The 19,304-nt window shown below is 40.6% G+C and overlaps 1 protein-coding gene across 3 annotated transcripts in view; it reads left to right on the top strand.

Annotated features, from left to right (window-relative positions):
- Nucleotides 1-19,304, top strand: part of OLFM4 (olfactomedin 4) — a 737,268-nt gene that overhangs the window by 254,481 nt on the left and 463,483 nt on the right. For all 3 annotated transcript variants that reach the window (XM_074387646.1, XM_074387647.1, XM_003927191.4), the window contains exon 16: nucleotides 17,864-17,946. The gene's annotated coding sequence lies outside the window, so the exon portion shown is untranslated. The remainder of the gene's footprint in view (nucleotides 1-17,863; nucleotides 17,947-19,304) is intronic.

Here is a 19,304-nt window from a genome sequence, read left to right as displayed (position 1 = left end):
GTGCTAGGGTGTTGTGGCATGGTCATGGCTCACTGCAGCCTTGATCTCCTGGACTCAAGTGGTCCTCCTGTCTCAGCCTCCTGAGTACTTGAGACTACAGATCTGTACCACCATGCCTGACTACTTTTTGTAATTTTTGTAGAGATGGGATATCACTAACTTGTCCAAGCTAGTTTCAAACTCCTGGGTTCAAGCCATCCACTTACCTCGGCCTCCTACAGTGTTGGGATTATGGGTGTAAGCCCCGTACCTGGCCTGCTTTTCTAATTTATTTAATCCTTCCAAAATTCCAGGAGGTAGAAATAATTATGATCTCAATTTCATTTGCTCAAGTTCACACAGATTGCAAGATGCAGATGTATGAACTTAGATCAGTCTGTCTGACTATAAAACTCAAGCATTTAACTTCTACACAGGTCTTTCGAGTGGCTACAGACAAAAGCACTTAGTACAGGGTTTAGCCCATGTAGATACTCAAAAATGTTAAGGGGACTTAAAAATTATATATATACATACACACAAAGGGGACTGGCCCACATGATTTGAGCTTTAAAAGTAGCTTTTCAACAACCTTCTAGAGAACAACCACATGTATGGAAGCTAGGGAGATGTTTGAGGTCAAACAGCTATTGATGTGGTTTGAATTCATTTCCTAGAGTTAAAAGCAGATACTCTTCTGTGTCAGCAAGTCCAGAAACCAGAGACATTGGCAAAATTGGCAGTGTGGGAAATAAGTATGAATTTCGTCAAGTTAAAAAAAAATCTGAACGTAATCTAACCGTAGCCACCCAGGTCCCTCCAGGCATGCTTCCGTGCCCACCTTTCTTTCTCTCCCATAAGCTCGTCAGAACCCCTGGCTACTGTCTCCACCAGCCTGCCTTCCTGCCTTCTGACCACAAGCCTATGGCCAGAGAAGGAGGGGCAGGTACCACCTCGCCCACCACGCCTTTCAGGTAGAGTTTTTGCTATTAGCAGTCTCATCTTCAATAAAAAAGGCCAAAGTGTATATAAGGTTATATAACTTCTTCAACAGCTGAGCAAGTTTCCTCAAGTTCCTTGGGTCTGTTGGGGTGGAGGCAGGGGAGGGAGGCGGTCAGCAGGGGAGAGTTGGATGTGGATGCTGTGCTGGCTTCTGGTCCTTCTTTAGGCACCAGTTCCGCCGAGAGGATTGTTTTGAATGAGCAAGATGAGATTATTACATTCTTCCCCCTTGGGCAGGGCTACTGATTCCCCAGCCCCTTTAATTTTAGATTCCCTGGGTGTGCTTGGAGCAATTACAAGTAAAAAAACAAACAAACAAACAAACAAAAAACCAAAACACCCTGTGCTCCTGTGCTAATAAATTACACAGTGCTCACCTAATTAATAAGTTAACAGTGCCCTGCCGAATTATAATCATAAGGTATCAACCATTTAAACAATTCATTCTTAAAGAACAGCAAATGGAACTGAACTCAGAGAGCACAATAGGGAAGCATATCACAGGACGAGGGTCAGGCACGCTGAGTTCTGACGGGGGTGATGGAGTGCAGAGGCTAATGTTTCCAGCAGTGGCCTGGGAATTAATGACTCGGAGCCTTTCCAAGGATCACAGTGCTTTGGATAATATTGGGCAAATCATTCAGTGATTCCCAGTCCAATTTCGCCATTTCCAAAACAATCCTATTAAATGCTGATAATTTTGGGGGTGGGAGGGTCTTGGGAAAGACTTGTGCCATGCCATGATACATTTAGCAGAACAGTGACCAATGCTTAAGGGGAAATGAGGCTATCTCCTTAAAATGTTTTCCCCAGTACGTCCTGGTGATTTGTAAAGGTACCATCAGGCAATGGTGTACAAATATTGTTTTGTTGTGAAGCCCTCCCACTGATGCATTGTGGAGAACAGCAAGATTATAGTTTTCTGCATTCTTAAAATTTCCAATGACTGTCCATCAGTCCAGAGGGGAGGCTGTGAAGATTGTTGTTTGATTGTGATGTTTCTGTGTTGAGACTCAATAATGATGATAATAGATCACAAAGCCGACTCCAGAGCCTGCATGTCCCGGAAGGCACCTATCCACACATTCATGCATTGAGAAGCCCAACTCCATTTTATACTTCTGCAGATGAGGAAGATGTAAGGTTTCACTATACATTTTTTGAGACGCAGTCTCACTGTCACCAGGCTGGAATGCAGTGGCTTATTTTGGCTCACTGCAACCTCCACCTCCGGGTTCAAGTGATTCTCCTGCCTCAGCCTCCTGAGTAGCTGGGACTACAGGTGTGCACCACCACGCACAGCTAATTTTTGTATTTGTAGTAGAGACGGCGTTCACCATATTGGTGAGGATGGTCTCAATCTCTTGACCTCGTGATTCACCTGCCTTGGACTCCCAAAGTACTGGGAATACTGGAGAGAGCCACTGCACTGGGCTGGTTTCACTATTTTTAAGGAGGCTTCAGTTGTTAAATGATTGCCTTATGGGGGAAAGGCAATAACCACGGTGTTTCTCGTTCCTTACAGGTTACTGTCTTCTCTACATATTACTTTCTAACTTCTCCTGCTGACCCACATTTGCTTTCTCATCTTTGGTCTCTGTGGTTTCCCTTCTGTGTTACACTTTGTAGTTTATGTTGGATCTTAAGGAACTCTCAAGGCATGCTGTCATCAGAAGGAATCCCCTAGGACATACTCTATTCATAACCAGATCTCCCATGAACAATTTAGAATGCCAGATCATAACCCGTGCTAGGGAGAATGCGTGAGGAAGTTGATGTTTGCTAAACTGGGACTCCAGGAGTCTGACCAGCTGCATACCTCATTCAGAGCTTCAAAGGGGACAGATATCTTGTGGCTAGTTCAAAAATGACCATCTCCTGGTGAGTTAGGCTGGATCACTCAGAGCCACAGGACTCCCTTCACCTGGCACTGGTGGGTTTAAAGTATAGGTGGGATCCAGTATGCCTCTTGAGGGAGTCTCAAAATATAAGCAAGCACAAGTCATAGGAAAAGCACATTAAAGAAAATAAGAGAACTTAGAATGGTCACCCCACTGCCTGAAATAGAGCCTGCCTAAGGGTTGAATTATGTCCTCTAAAAATGAATGTGCTGAAGTCCTAACTCCTAATACCTATGAATTTGACCTTATTTGGACATAGGGCCATTGCAGATGTTATCAGTTAAGATGAAGTCATTAGAGTGGGCTCTAGTTCAGTGTGATAGATATCCTTATAAAAAGCAGGAATGTGGACACAGACAGGCACACAGGGAGAAAGACATGTGAAAAGAAAAAAAGGCAGAGATGCGGGTGATGCTTTTACAATCCAAGACGCACTAACAACTGTCAGCAAACCACCAGAAGCTAGGGAGAGGCATGGAACAGATTCTTCCTCTCAGCTCTCGGAAGAACCAATCCTGCCAAGACTTTGATCTTAGACTTCTGGCGTCCAGGACTGTGAGACCATTAATTTCTGTTGCTTAAGCAACCCAGTTTGTTGAGCTTTGTTACGGCAGCCCTAGAAAACTAACGCAGGTACCCAGGCCAAACCCTTCTCTCAAAGTGGAACAATAAAGACCCCTTACTCCAGAGCTGTTCTGAAGGATAGAATCAAATACTTAGTACAGTTCATGACACACATCTGAAGCTGAATACATTTGGCTATTGTGATTACAGAAGTATTATACCTGTCATTATATCTGTCTGAATATGCTCCACTGTCTCCGATTCTCAACACACTTAGATTGTGATGTTCTGAAGCTGGTTGAAAGCTAACTCCCTCAACTGTGCAGAATGATTCATAGGTTTACAAATCTAAGTTTTAATTTCAGAGCTGAGTTAAGGAGATCTGAGCCTGCCTTTGTGCCAGTGTAGAATGGCAGGAATGTAATGCAGTGTAATACATATCCGCTGGGAGATGGCGTGAGAGTCGCCTCCCATAACTTAATCTTTAAAGCTACTTATGGAAGGTTTTTGTTGAAACAGACAGAGTTTCTGCAATTAAATTACCATACATTAAAAAGGTTTCGGCCGGGCGCAGTGGCTCAAGCCTGTAATCCCAGCACTTTGGGAGGCCGAGGCGGGTGGATCACGAGGTCGAGAGATCGAGACCATCCTGGTCAACATGGTGAAACCCCGTCTCTACTAAAAATACAAAAAATTAGCTGGGCATGGTGGCGCGTGCCCGTAATCCCAGCTACTCAGGAGGCTGAGGCAGGAGAATTGCCTGAACCCAGGAGGCAGAGGCTGCCGTGAGCCGAGATCGAGCCATTGCACTCCAGCCTGGGTAACAAGAGCGAAACTCTGTCTCAAAAAAAAAAAAAAAAAAAAAAAAAGGTTTCATTATGGTGTGATTCTATTATTAAAATTGGCAGCAAATAGTAGTGTGGGCTGCCTGGTTGCAAGCCTGCATTACTGAAACCAGCGTTCTCTTTAATAGGTGAAGGAATATTAACCTGCAGGAAACTCTAAAATAACCCGTTCTCAAGAATATGCAAATGGTGAGTTGTTCTCCATAACTCAGCGAAAGTGTAGGATATCCACTGAGAAGACTGTTCTTGTTAATTTACATGGCAGGCTATTGGCTTCTAGAACCTCCACTCTGTTGAGGGAGGGAGAGAGGCAGAAGCTGGAAGTTCAAAGCCACTGGGATTAGTGAGGCTTTGATGCTGTCCTAACACTGGAAATGATGACTGGTCTAGACCTGTCATCTCCATAAACCTCCATCAGCCAGCTTCCCTATCTCAAATGAGGCATTCGTCTTTCAAAGATTGCTCATACTCCAGTGAAACTTAGTAGACCCAGACAAATAAAATGCCTTCTCAGGGGTTTGTTGTAATTCTCACCGTGCAACCCTTTTTATCGTTCCCAGGAGCTATTTTTTGTGGTCTTCAAGTTGCCAATTTGAGACCGTCTGGACTTAGAGATGCTTTAATAAACACTAACCCAAATTCGAAGTCTGATTTTCTGAAAGCAGTGGCCTTATTGGACCAAATTGACCTTTCCTTACGTGATTCTATTTTGGGGTTTTTGTCTACTACAACCCACTGGAAAAAAGCCTTCCAAAACTTTTCAAATCTGGTTTATTTTTCACTTGCTATTTGAAAAAGTAGCTGTTGGGAATAATAACTGAAATAAAATTATATCAGACAAATGGTTGTTTCCAACCAATGTGCCGGAGGAAATAATCAATAGCTCTAGTGTTGGAAAATCAAATATGTTGACATTAATATTACTATTGCTTTTCTCTTCCCACTAACATTTTAGATTGTGCCTCTAAAGCATTTATTGTTCAAGGTTAGCAATCATTTCAGATGTGTCTTAGTAATTCAGCATTTGTATATTTTATAAGCTGCTAATTGTTGTCTCGTGCATACAGTATATACTTTCATTAGAGGTTGGTTATTTGCATATGAATGTATTTTTTCTTCTCAGCAATAGGAGGTCAGTGTATTTTAATGTATTAATCTGTTTCTGTTTGCATATGTATGTTTTCCTCTTCTTACTAATAGGCTGTCACCGCATTTATATATATTTACATATTTTATGGTGATGTTTGCTATTAGTTAAAATGTGCACATCTTATTTTCTAAGCATAACTTATTTCTATGCATTTAATATATACAAATTTACTCATGAAACAAACAACCAAAAAGCACTAGCAAATATCCAATGGAATGACTCATAATCCTAGCCCACAACCATCAGCAATACCAGCCTCCACTGTGAGATTCTCAGCTGTCCCAGTGCTTACAGGCCTTGAGTGTAGTCATTGCTGTCATGGGCTTAGCATTTTCTTCACTCATGGCAATATTGTCACATATCCTTTTGATGATGCTTGGCACAGCCTATGTCAGTGATATGTTCCATATGTGAAAAGGTCCATAGGCTCACATGTTTTTGGATCCGGTGGTGAGAGTTTTTCCAATTTAAATTAAAAATATGTATTATAGCCGGGCGCGGTGGCTCAAGCCTGTAATCCCAGCACTTTGGGAGGCCGAGGCGGGTGGATCACAAGGTCAAGAGATTGAGACCATCCTGGTCAACATGGTGAAACCCTGTCTCTACTAAAAATACAAAAAATTAGCTGGGCATGGTGGCATGTGCCTGTAATCCCAGCTACTCAGGAGGCTGAGGCAGGAGAATTGCCTGAACCCAGGAGGCGGAGATTGCGGTGAGCCGAGATTGCGCCATTGCATCCCAGCCTGGGCAACAAGAGCGAAACTCTGTCTCAAAAAAAAAAAAAAAAAAAAAGTATTATATTTCAGGCACATCAAATCTGATTATATAATATGATCTTCTGTTCTCTCACCCTATGCCTGTCTCCCCACACCGCCAGGTTTATTCCTCAGAAGTCACTACTTTCAGTGGTTTCCTTGTAACTTGAGGCAGAAGAACTAATCACAGTAGTATAGGCACCCAGGCAAAAAGAGGAACTCAGCTCTGTAAAGGAGCTGAATAAGTCATTGGGAAGAATGAAGGCTGAGATGCTAATGGCTTCTGTTTCTATTACTAATTCTTCTGGCTATTTCTAGTTCTTAAGTGGTTATCCGTATAACTTTGAATGCCATGCATTCGCACCTCAAGTCTTTGATTTACTGATTTTGAACGTGTATTTATCGTCATCCTGTCATCATCATCCAGAAAGATGAGGAATGTAGCTTACTTATGCCTTTCTGTCCCTTCACTCCTAGCAATTATTACTTGTTATTTTTAGCTCTTCTACTGACTACTTTTATGATTTCAAATAATAACTTTATAGTCTGTTTCTTGATATATCAAATGTAAACAATGTCTCTTGACTCTTTATTGTGGAAGATACGACTTTCATTTTTCTTTTCCCAACGTCCATCAGCTCTAGACTATTGCTTTTACATTATATGGTTATATAATGATAACATGCAACTTCATGCGGCTGTGTTTAGGTGTAGGGTTTTTTCTTTAAATTCAGCGGGTTGTTTCAAAGTGGACTTTTCATTTCAGCATTTGGAAGTTTCTTCCATTTTTATTTTCTAACATTATTTTCTATTTCCCATTTTTCTGTAGTTTCTTCTTTTGGAACTTTCATTAGATGGATACTGAATATCCTGGAGTAAAGTTTTCATCATTTTACAATTTTGCTCTGTGTTGTGGGAGATTGCTTCACTTGGTTTTTTTTGGGGGGGCCTCCCTTTTATCTTCTATGTATTTTTTTCATTCTGATGATCAAAGTTTTCAGTTTGAGTTCTCTCTGATTTTTATTTTTTAAATAGCATCTTATTCTAATTTATGGCTGGGTTATCTTTCAAATCTCTGAGTTTACTACTTGTATTTTAAAAGTTAGCTTTTATTTCCTAAATTCTCTATATCCTCCAGGATAATTTTTCCAGCTTGTGTACTTTTGTCTTTTCCTACAGCATTTGGAGTCCCTTGATTGTTAATATCAGTGCCTTCAATATCAGGTAGCTGGCATGGGCTTCCTCTGGCATTATGTGGGTGTGCTTCTCCAAAAGGGCTTTTTCTTCCAAATAGGTGACTGCAAATTCAGTGTGTGTGGCCAGGCATATCAGCCTCAGCTTTCCCCAGACAGCTTGTTCAGCTTCTTGAGATAGCTCATCGCCTGCTTCCCCGAGGGCCAATGCCACAACTGTTAGTGTCTTTGCACAGAGTCGTGGGAAGACAGGTGTGCTGCACAGACTTTTGCTTCCTCTGCGGTGTTCCACTCCTTATCAGTACAGATAGTTCAGAGTCGAGGCCTTCTTAAGGCTCTGTGGGGAAGTGTGGCTCCCACTTCCACTGAAGCTTTCCTCTGAGCCTGCCTTTGCTCAGGGTAAACTTCAATGATTCTGTTTATTCCTCTTTCAGAAATTCAGCAATGTCTTCTAACTAATGAAGATTGACCACCTGTTCCTCATGCATTCTTGGATTTATTTCTGTTTTGTGCAACATTCATGTCATTTCATTGGGATTCCTTTTGAGGATATGGGGTAAAGATACATGCTTAGTTGATTCTCAGAAGTTCCCTGTGAGGCACGTATGATTTATCACCATCTCGGGCTGTAGCTCTTGGGAACACTGGCTTTTCTACAGTTTATTTCTGCTTCTTTCAGAGGGGAGCAGCATGAAAGCCCAGGTCTACTTCTAGAAATATATTAAAAATGAAAAATATACTCTTGTTATTAAAAAAATTGAGTATATACAAAAGTAGAAATGTATGATGCACAGCGAAATGGTCATTACCCAGCTTCAGCAGGTACCTCACCAGCAATCTTGTTTCCGCTTAATCTTTCCTCACTCTCCTCCTTTTACTGAATTACTCTCCTCCTTTCACTGAATTACTCCTCCTTTCACTGAAGCTGATCCTAGACCTCACATTGAAACATTGAAATAAAAGCTAGCAATGTGGGCATAAAATCTCAAGCTCGACTACTGAGGGTATGTTTGCCTCTACTGTGTCATGTGCCTGCTACCAGGTGAGTGAACTCATGCGGCTGCTGAGGTCTGGGCTGTTCCCCAGGGCCTAGATAGACTAAGTAATAGCATGGATAGGTGAGGATAAATGTTTTCCCTCTCAGCTCGAATGCAGTTTTTCCAGGACAGGGGAAGTGATTAAATTAATATTTACAAATACCAAGAAGTAGTTAAGCAGAATCTATATAGCTCTGAAAGGATACATATGAAGCTGCTTCTCATACTCTGGCAGCAGAACTATTTGACTCTCTTCCTTGTTTCCTCTGGGCTTTTAGTACTGTATGCAGGAGGAGGGAATAGGAAAGAGCCAGGAGTATGCTGGCTCAGTGCTCGCTGAAGGCTCCTAAAACCAGTGTCTTAGGGATTCTTACGAAAAGCTAAGTGTGGACCTGATAGAAAATGTTTCCAAAGGCAGCTGACGTCTGCTCACCCTTAGCTTTGGTCTCTGATCCAGACAGAAAAAAGTCTATCTGGGAATAAAGAGAGAACCTAACGACATGTACAGTGTTAGATGTGTCTCAGTGTGATCCTTTTTTATAGCTTCACCCATCCTGTCTATATTAATAATCCCTGGCAGATGTCTTTTCAGCTCAGATTTGTTACCCAAATTGCAGTGTTACTTATTGGAAGTACATAAAGCAGTACCTAGTACCTGATAGGTACTGAGAGACTGATCTTGATGGACTAGTAGACATTTTCAAATAGATATCATATTGCAATTTAACATTTAGCCTCAAATCCACCTTCTGGTTCTACACATTGCTCACAGCACCCTGTCCTCCTTGGCTGAGTAGGTGCTAGCTGTTGGCTCCTCACTGTTCTTCGCCTGCCCCATCTAACTGCCCACCAAGACCTGTGTTGACTCCCACAAACACACTTCTGCATTTCCACGTCTGCTATATTAGTTCTCCTTTCCAAATCGGCGTAGCAGCCTCCCCACCAGTGTCTTTGCTCTAGTCTTTTCTCCTACACGCCATCCTGGTATCAAACGTTTCAAAAACCTAGTTCGATTGTCACTCCCCTCTCATGCATGGGACCGAAACCCCCCAGTTATTTCCTGTTGCCTGTAGAAGGCAGTCCCAGTGCCGTCGTGTGGCACGCTACGGCAGGCTCTCCACACGGAACACCCGGCGTACCTTTCCAGGCTTCAGGCTACTGATTGCAATGTACTCGCTTTGTTTATTTTTCTTTACTGTTTGTTACTCCCACTGGAAATAAGCTCTATAAGGACAGAGACGTGTTCATCCATGTCAACTGATGTGTCTCATCACAGTGCCTATCACGAGCTTTGAGACATAGGAGCGTTGGATAACAATATGCTGAATAAATGAATGAATAAGTGTTCTTTACTCCTCTCTGTCATTCTATGCCGAATCAATTGAAATTACTATTTTCTCAATTACAAAACGATGTTTCCTACCCTTTTGTCTTCTGCTCTTTTCTGTTCTTGGAATGACGCCATTCTCTTCACCTTTACTGCTGGGACCCACCTCTAAGTCTATATTCTGCGTCCTGCCATCCCTGCACTGGGAGAGTCCTTAGAGTTTATCTGGACAGTCTCAGAACGTTTATTGCATCCTGCCTCATATTGTGGTTATTTATTTATTATCTTTCTCTGAGAAATTGTAAGCTCCTAGAGAGTGGGAAATATGCCTCCCATATTTTGGAGGCATGATTCCTATGTTTTTGTACCTTCCACAATTGTGGTACCCACTAGGATGCTTGAATCACTCAGACTTGAATTCACTGGTAAATGAGAAGTTGATAACTATAAATATTTCACCCTTTTCTTCTACACTTACTCTCCAAATCCCATATATGTTCTTTATAATGTCAATCATTGACTGACCATTGAGTTTCCTTCTATTTTCTGTACATTATCTATTTATGATGTTGTGGAACTCATTGCTGGCATAGGGATTTGCTGACCCAACACGATGTGTTTTTAGACTCAAACTCCTATAATTGACCCTTGGGTTTCTGTTCACTCATTACTAATCTGGATAGCAATGCTGTGCTGAAACCCAGCTTCAGCTCTGACACAAAACACTGTATGGAGTAGCTTCTGAATTGCATGTCCTTGATTTGAAATTGGATTAGTCTCTCTAATGTGTGAAATAGGGGAATTAAGGAGCCAGCTCTGCCACTTGCTAGCATTGTAACCTTGGTCAAATTACTTAACCTGTTTCTGACGTAGCTTCCTCACCTATGAAGTGAAGGTCATAATAGAGCTTAATTTCCATGTTTGTTGTGAGGATTAAACGACTTAATACAAACAAATTAATTACAGTAGTGTCTGGCATGCTGGAAGCAGACAAATAATAAACATTGTCTGCTGTTATTGAGGGAATACCATTTCAAAGAAGTTTATTTAGGGACTCATTCTGATCAAGGAGTTAGATGTGGTAGAAACCACTATGATAATCTCTGTGATCAGTCTTTCTCCCTTCAATAACTTTGGGAAACTCTTTAATTCTTAACGAAGCCTAGGAGACCTTTATAGTCTGGCCTCTGTTTATATTCCTGGCCAGCCATGCTAATTTTTTCCCTTCCCTTGTAAAGTGCTACAATTTCTCTCATCTTCAGGCTTTCATATAAGCAATCCCTTGGTATACATTTACCCAATTTTAGTATCATTTCTCTGGGAATGTCTTTCCTGATAACCACTTTCCTCACTCCTAAAATTAGGTGTATTTCCTATTTCTCTGGGAATGTCTTTCCTGATAACCACTTTCCTCACTCCTAAAATTAGGTGTATTTCCTATGAATTATTACAGTCAGAGATGATATTAAAAGTATTTAATAATCAGTGTAGTATAGGCATAACAATATGATCTTATAACAGTTATGGCACTAGAGTGGGGTCTTGGGAGCCCCTGGCACCTTTCTTTTAGTTGCTGGGTTGAGAGGCATTCTTGAAGGTAGAGAGAGGCTGAGGGAGCTAGGGTGATGAGGAGAAGCCATCTGGGAGCTCAGAGCAGCAGCTACGCACCAGGTGGTCCAGGCCTAGTATAATGGAAAAACTGCTGAGCACATGGCAGTTCTAACAGTGGAAGACCAGCCTTGATTGAGGCCCTTTCTGCTTTCTCTTGCAATGCACTTATTATAATATTCAATAATTCTAATGGTCTATTTCCTTATACATATTTTCCATCAAACTTTGAGTCTTAATCAATATACCATTTTAAGGATGGTCTTAGGTGTATTCCCCTGAAAGTAGAGTCTGAGTCAAGAGCTCATTGCATGTAGATTTTTGGGAACTGATCCCAGGAGACCAGACTAAAGGACTGGTGAGAGTGAGAGGAGAAAGAAGAAACTCTCAGCCAGAGGTATGGTTTCTAAGTTACTGCTATAGGGAATAAGGGTGAATACAACCTCATCTACTTGGCAGTGAGAGAATTCCTCCCAAAATTTTCTTCTTAAGAAGGGGAGGTTGGAGCATTTCCCCCCAGGCTCTCATCCCCCTTGGGTTGAGGGTCTCTGTTGAAAGCATTCGCTGCCTTGAATTTCTGGATTGTATGTGTGTGTAAATAAAGGAGGCTCATCAGGATCAGAAAAAGTCCTGGGACAGAAAACAGTAAGGCGCCCAGTGCATGCCCAAGGGGGTGCACCTCAGTGCAGTGTGAGTCTACACTTTCACACAGCTGTCCACTGAAGCTGCAGCCGACATATGGTAGGAGGAAATTTGACGTAGGGCACCAGAAGTATCTTTCACGTGATACAGTACCACCAAGAACCCCAGTTTTAAAAAAATTTAATGGGCGCCTTACTAAATTCCATGCTTTTCATTTTCTTTTCCAGTTCTTAATAACTTCCCTTTCACACAGTCAAAGATTTAACAAGCAAATATTGAATATGTAGTACACATGAGATTTTGTTGATGCGTCCTGTGATACAGCAGTGATAAGACCCAGTTATCGCCTTTCATAGAACTTCCCATCTTTCAGATCCTGACCTAATGCTAGATAAAGGCTTCAAATCATCACACATTATGTCTAAATCTTGAAATTTTGATTTACTAGAACATTGGGTACAGATGACAGAAACCGGGGCTTCTTATTCTAGCCTTAGACCCTGATATTTCCTACTCCTTCTATACCTAGGTTTTTTTTTTTTTTTTTTTTCATCTTAGATGGAAATTGTGTCACCTGTCTTTTCTTACTTTGTGCTAGGTTGGGAGGACAAAGCAGGGTGGTGCTCACATGAGCAACATATTAAACAAGCTCAAATATACCCTCTTTGAAAATGTAAATAAGCAGATGAGTTAAGAAAACAACTGAAATGTATTACGGCATCTAAATGTATTACAGCATCTCACTCTCTCCAGTTGTGAGACTTTGAAGTTAAAGCTTATGAAGTGTGTGTCAATTTCAAAGTATAAAACAAGAAATGCCTGTTCAGGTTTATTGGAATGTAAACCAATCCCCTAAACTAGGCCCTTCCCCAGACAGAAGAGAGGGGTGAGCGAAGACTGTTTATTGAACATTTTCTAGGTACCAACATGGGTTAGCTACTTCACATGTAGATCTTGTAACCATAATAGGTTTGTAACTCCCTGCACACAGCAAGTCAATACACAAGAGACACCAAATTGCAGCAGAGAAAGAGATTTAATTCTTGGGTCACCAAATGAGGGGATGGGAGGAAACATCAGATTAATATCTCCAAGGAGTTTGGGGTTTGGGATGTTAAGAGTTTTGGGGAGGGCTGAAGTGTGGAGATCACTGATTAGTTGAAGAGTGCAGGGTGAGGTCGTGAGACAGGAAGTTGAGGAAGCAGTATTCTCATGCTGAACCCATTTCTCTGTGGGAGTCATCAAACTGGTTGGTGTCAACTGTTTTATTTGACTTTGGCTCTGGAAAACATCTTAAGCAATCCTTAAACAAAAGCCTTATGATTCTGACATTAGAAATCCTATCTGTAGGAACAATGGGGATGCAAATGGTCAATATCTGGTGTTACGATGACTTTCAGCAACAAGAAAGTGGGGCAAACATACTGCCTGATTAATGCTTAATTGTAATGATATTTCTGTCCAGAACATAGCATGCAATTCCTGTCAACCTTGTGGGGATTGTTTCAGTCTCTTGGCAGAGCTATAGGTGATGCAGATTGTCTTTGGTTCCACCCTCCTCTTGTGATGTCCTCGGAAACTCCAGGTGGATATTTTCTCTTTGTCCTTTCTCACAACTCTCGCAACAGTGTTCAACCGATTTGATACTTCTCACCTCACTCCTTTCCATTTCCATACCTTTTGCATTCCTTGCCTTAGTATCTTGCCACGTGTCAGGCTCATGTCTATAAAAAAATACCATTCCCATCAAGGAATTAGTGAAGGATACTGACATGAGGACATTGTATTTTAATTCAAATAGTAGCTTCAAGACTGAGATTTTCAGGTAATACAGCATTCAGTTGGGGAGACATTTGGAGGATGAAGTGAGCATTTTGCTCATTCTCAAGTGACACCACATATAATATCTTTCTACAGGGCTTACCCTACTTATAATGTCAAGCAACCTTTGGCATCATTTGACTCTACAGGGATGGCAAAATTTCCATCATCATTATCAATTATCGTGTGTCTGACTGCAGTAAAACAATGACCTTTTCAGGTGTTAAGATGGAACATTAGCAAAAGTAAGGAGAATACAGGGGAGAAAAGGTCAGCTGAAACAAACAACATTTCACTTATGAAATGAGTGGATATAATCTCAGTAATAGTAACATGTTTTTCTTCAAACTCTACTATTGGCTCTGAGCTTCTGATCTATGGAGGCAGGCTTTGGTAAAAGGATAATGAATGGTAATTGTGACCTCAAATATTGGCAGAGCTATCTTTATCTCAGATTCATTTCTTTAATTTGCAATAATGTTTTATCTTTTTAAAAGGCTTCTAAAACTGAAAAATCCATTTCATCTATTATGATACCTTTGCAATTGTTGTAATGATCATCACTCAAGTGCTTTTTATACGTATGTATAGCGTAAGTGTCCATCTTTCTTAAAAACCATTGTAAAGACAGAGAACACCACAAACACCATTCCTGTACTTTCAAATTCTGGTGAAAACATTTTGCTGTAAGATGGGTTCATTTTTAACGAAACCAAAACCAAATTACCTGAATCTATATTTAAGTAATTTGGTTTTGGTTTCAACAATGGTGACAAAGTGCCAGAGGTGTTTGAACCAGAGCAGCTCCATCTTGAATAGGTGCTGGGTAAAATGAGGATGAGATCTGCTGGGTTGCATTCCCAGGAAGTTACACATTCTTTTTATTTTTGAGACAGAGTCTTGCTCTGTCACCCAGGCTGGAGTGCAATGGTGTGATCGTGGCTCACTGCAACCTCTGCCTCCTGGGCTCAAGCGATTCTCGTGCCTCAGCCTCCTGAGTAGCTGGGATTGTAGATACCACCACACCTGGCTATTTTCTGTATTTTTAGTAGAGATGGGGTTCTGCCATGTTGGCCAGGGTGGTACAGAACTCCTGACCTCAGGTGATCTGCCTGCCTTGGCCTCCCAAAGTGCTGGGATTACAGGTGTGAACCACCGCAGCTGACCATGTTACACATCCTTAGTCATAGGATGAGCTAGCAGGTTGACACAAGATACAGGTCATAAAGACCCTGCTGATAAAACAGGACATGGCTGGCACCTCACCCACAGAGTGGCATTTCCTTGGGGAATTATCTGTGGTCCTGGGTTTAGCTGTAGCTCTTCAGTGTCAAAAATAGTATCTTAGTAATGCTTCACAAATGATTATATGTTTGGATGCTAGCAAGTGATGTTGAAGCTCCCAACAATCCTGATGATTAAAATCCGATTACCGAGAGCACAGCAGTGAAGAATATATGTTCTAGATGCGAGCTCCCTAGGTTCAAATCCTGGCTTCTCCACTATGGCCTGGGCTAAGTGACTTAGCTCTCCATCCTGTTGTGAGAATTGAGTGAGAAAATGAATTTAAAGTGCTTAGAATGTTGACTGGTGTGGAGTAGGCAAGAAATAATAGCTGTTATAATTTACACTGATAAATGTGATGTCAAGTGGAATATACATTCAAACTGGCTTGATCAGCTTATCTCACTTTGTGGGTAAGCTCCATAGGAAGCCAAATTATCAGCAGCTGCCTGGCAATCATGGTGCTGGAAGGAGTTACCTCTATCTTTGTGCTTTATAGCACTCGGTTATGACCACATGATGCATTCTGTCAGTTTCATGGATGCATCTGGCAAACAGATTCCAGTAGTTTATGGGCCAGAGTTGCTGTCCTGAGAGAGATTCTGCCTCTTTATGGTACTCTGCATGCTTACGTGCTAAATGAGGATAATAAAGAATTATTCTCTCTATGCTGATTTTAGAGAGTAGATCTCAGAGGACAACCTTATTTTTATACTCACAGAGATCTTCTTCCTGTTGTTCTTACCACATACATACCTCCTACGAGATATATATATATCTAGACTCAAAGTATATCTGAGTTGAAGAGGGAAGACTGAGACCCTCTATTAGCAAACAACCTACACTTGAGAGAATTAATCACTCATTGTGAAGATTTGCAAAACAAAGTCACAATTTCAGAAATATGTGGATTTTATTGAATGCAATTACATTTCCACAGCTGCTCATTGAGTTGAAACTTCAGGATTTATCCCCATTATCAAGTGTCTGCTGTATCGGTTTGGTCAAATTTCTAAATAAATGGATTATACTGAAAGAAAATCATGGCCATTATACAAGGCATATCACAATAATCCTGGAAAATTTGACTCTTTTGCCACAATCAAGCCAGTATGTGCCCTTCTGGGTTTGTGGTCATAGATCATCTTCTGTGAAGTTGGCTAAATTAGGTGCTGGAAACTCTCACCAGTGCTGTGAACCTGTGGTGAGATTAGAGTTATGCATAACAGTTTTCACTCATGGCTTAGTCTGTTTAGTACTGATATTTTCATGGTCTTGTTAAACACTGTTGAATCATTACAATTAAGCTTGCTTTTGTTTTAGTCTGAAAATATATTCACAATACATTTATTGAACAAGAATTCATATCTACAATTTATAAAGAATGACAAATTATTAAGTAAAAGACAAAACATTCCATTTTTAAAATGAGCAGAAGTCTTGAACAGGTGCTTCACCAAAGAAGACATACAAATATTCCCCGAGTGCCCAAAAGGTATGGGATTTGCACTACTCATGAGGGAAGTGCAAATCAAAAGCGCAGCAAGCCATCACTATATACCTAGAATAGTTAAAGACGGATAGTACCAGATGTTGACAAGGGTGCAGATCACCTGAAACTCACACACCCCAGGTAAGTGCAAACTGGTACAACCATTAGGGAAAACTTTTTATCGGTATCTACTGAAGCTAAACATACAATGTTATGACCTAGCAATTTCACTCTTTGGAATATCCAAGAAAAATGAGTACATATTTCTACCAGATATGTACAAGAATGTTCACAGCTGCTAAGCTTGCTCTTTTTGTGAATAAAGTAGATCAAGCTGGGTTTGGACTGCCTTTTCTGTGCTGTTAAAAGTCGATGTTCATAATTAGAAGTGATTTAGCAGTGAAAAATCAGGCAGTTCGTTTGGATCATTGCAGAGCCTATTATTAAGAAGGTTGGATATTCCTATTCTTTATTGTCCCCATTTAACACGGCAAATAGACTCTGTGTATCATTCATTTTCCCTGAATTTTAAGATGAGAGAATATGAAAATAAACTTTTAATTAGCAATCTAGTGAAGAAAATAGACTCATATTCCAATATTGCAGTATGTCTCTTTTTCTTCACTTATAAAGCCTTTTAAAAATAATCTCCATCATTTCAACTTGGCAATGAACCTACAGCATGACATTCAAAATTAACTTACAGTTTTCATTAAGTGCAGTCTAGACTGTATCTTTCCCCAAACTGAAAGCACAAGCAATTTGATTTGCTGCTTATCCAAAACTTCCTCCTAAAGAGGAAAAGTGAAAGTATGTACTATTGCTTTCAAATCTTAGATGAGGTAAGTACAGTGTTCAATAACTTCATCAAATAAGATCTAAATTTTATGGTGTAAATGCCAGGCTTCACAGGTCAGTGAGCCTTTTCAAGTGGTACACAGGCTGCCTATATCAAATTTGTACAAAAGAATTGATTTTGGTGGTTGGAATAAGACCATTTCAGTCTTGCTGCAAGCTTTCCAGAAATGATAGTGCTATATTAGGAGATAAATTATATATAGATTACTGTTTTTAAGTATTATTCAGAATGTTAACAACTAGTATAATGGACTTTCTCATTGCAATTCTAAATAGCAAGTGTCAACCTGATTTTTAATGTTCTCCAGTATGCCTCGGCAGCCGTGTGGATTCTAGGGAAAGCTGTGCTGTCTGGCCGACAGAAACATCATGTTTTATTCTCACCTTTTGTTTTCTTCCTTTTAGGTCTGCTGTGCCTCTGTTATTGGCAGGACAGCCAGAGGAGGCAGACAGGACCTTTGATGCCTGGCAAGCTGTACCACTGGGAGGTAGGGAGAAGTGTGTTTTTAAAATGGAAATTCTTGGTGTGTTTTGCTTTTGTGTGAGATATTAATTGGCGGAAAGATTGGTAGGTATGTAATGTGTTATACTCAGCCTTCTATAATGCATCATGTACCCTGGTGAACTTTTATTTTGGGATCACTTCTCAGCATGGGTACTTCTCCTAATTTTTCAGTTTACCCATTCTAAGAGGTCACAAGGGCTTTGTGCAGCATATATAAGCAACAACTCTTTTTTAACAGGACTTTCCAAAGCTATATGTCTTCAGTGGTTAAAAATTGAATATCTAGAGTGTTCTGTATATATAAAAGTACATAGTTCTGTAGAGAAGGCCTTATTCAATTCCTTTAAGCAGACTTTTTTCCATCCGTGTATACCCGTTGGCCTTTCAGTGTTGCTCTGTTACTTGTTTGCATATTTGCTTCCTTGATTAGGGCAGACATCCCTACCATCTTTGCTTCCCTCCCAGGGTCTAGCACAGTGTCTGGCACATGGTAGGTGATTTGTTTATTAATTAACTGCCACCCTATGATGGGGCTAAAGACTAAAATATGGCTAAATCTGGCAAAACGTCAAATATAGAATAATTGCTAAAGTGAAAACAAGATTTAGAACTGAGTCTTTATGATGCTGAAGTGGAAAGAAATTCAGAAACCCTATTTATTTCTGAGAAAAGCAAAGCAGTACTGTGCTGCAAACAATAACAAAACAAAAGATACATGTTTCCACAGGGTAAATGCTTCCCACTGGTGATGTCCCATCTGCAAAACTAGAAGTCGGATGGATCTCAGTGGTCCTTTCAAACTTTAAAGTTTTCAGCATTCTTGGCATAAAGTATTAATTGCTTTTATTTTGCTTTATTATTTATATTTTGAAGATCTTATGTTCTTGCTGCCTTTCAGAATGCACAAAAATATAGATTGAATCTAGAATGGCTTTACTACCCAGGAAACTTAAAATAGACCTTATCTACAACTAAGATAATACAAAGAAAACTTCCAAACCTTGTACATTAGTCCTCTTATTTTGCATTGCTATAAACAAATACCTGAGGCTGGATGATTTATAAAGAAAAAAGATTTAATTGGTGCACAGTTCTGCAGGCTGTACAGAAAGGATGGTGCTGGCATCTGATTCTGGTGAGGATGCAGAAAGTTTACAATCATGATGGGAAAGCAAAGAGGGGAGCAGATGATTACATGGCAAGACATGGAGTGTGGGGTGGTGGGGAGGTGCATGCTCTTTTAGCCAACCCCATCTCATGTGAGCTCAGAGCAAGAACTCACACGTTACGGTGACGATGGCAGCCAGGCATTCGTATTAGTCTGTTCTCATGCTGCTAATG

Source organism: Saimiri boliviensis, chromosome 16, assembly GCF_048565385.1.
Source record: "Saimiri boliviensis isolate mSaiBol1 chromosome 16, mSaiBol1.pri, whole genome shotgun sequence".
NCBI classification, from domain to species: domain Eukaryota; kingdom Metazoa; phylum Chordata; class Mammalia; order Primates; family Cebidae; genus Saimiri; species Saimiri boliviensis.
The sequence above is the reverse complement of the archived record's forward strand: the minus strand, read 5'-3'. Positions and strand labels throughout refer to the sequence as shown.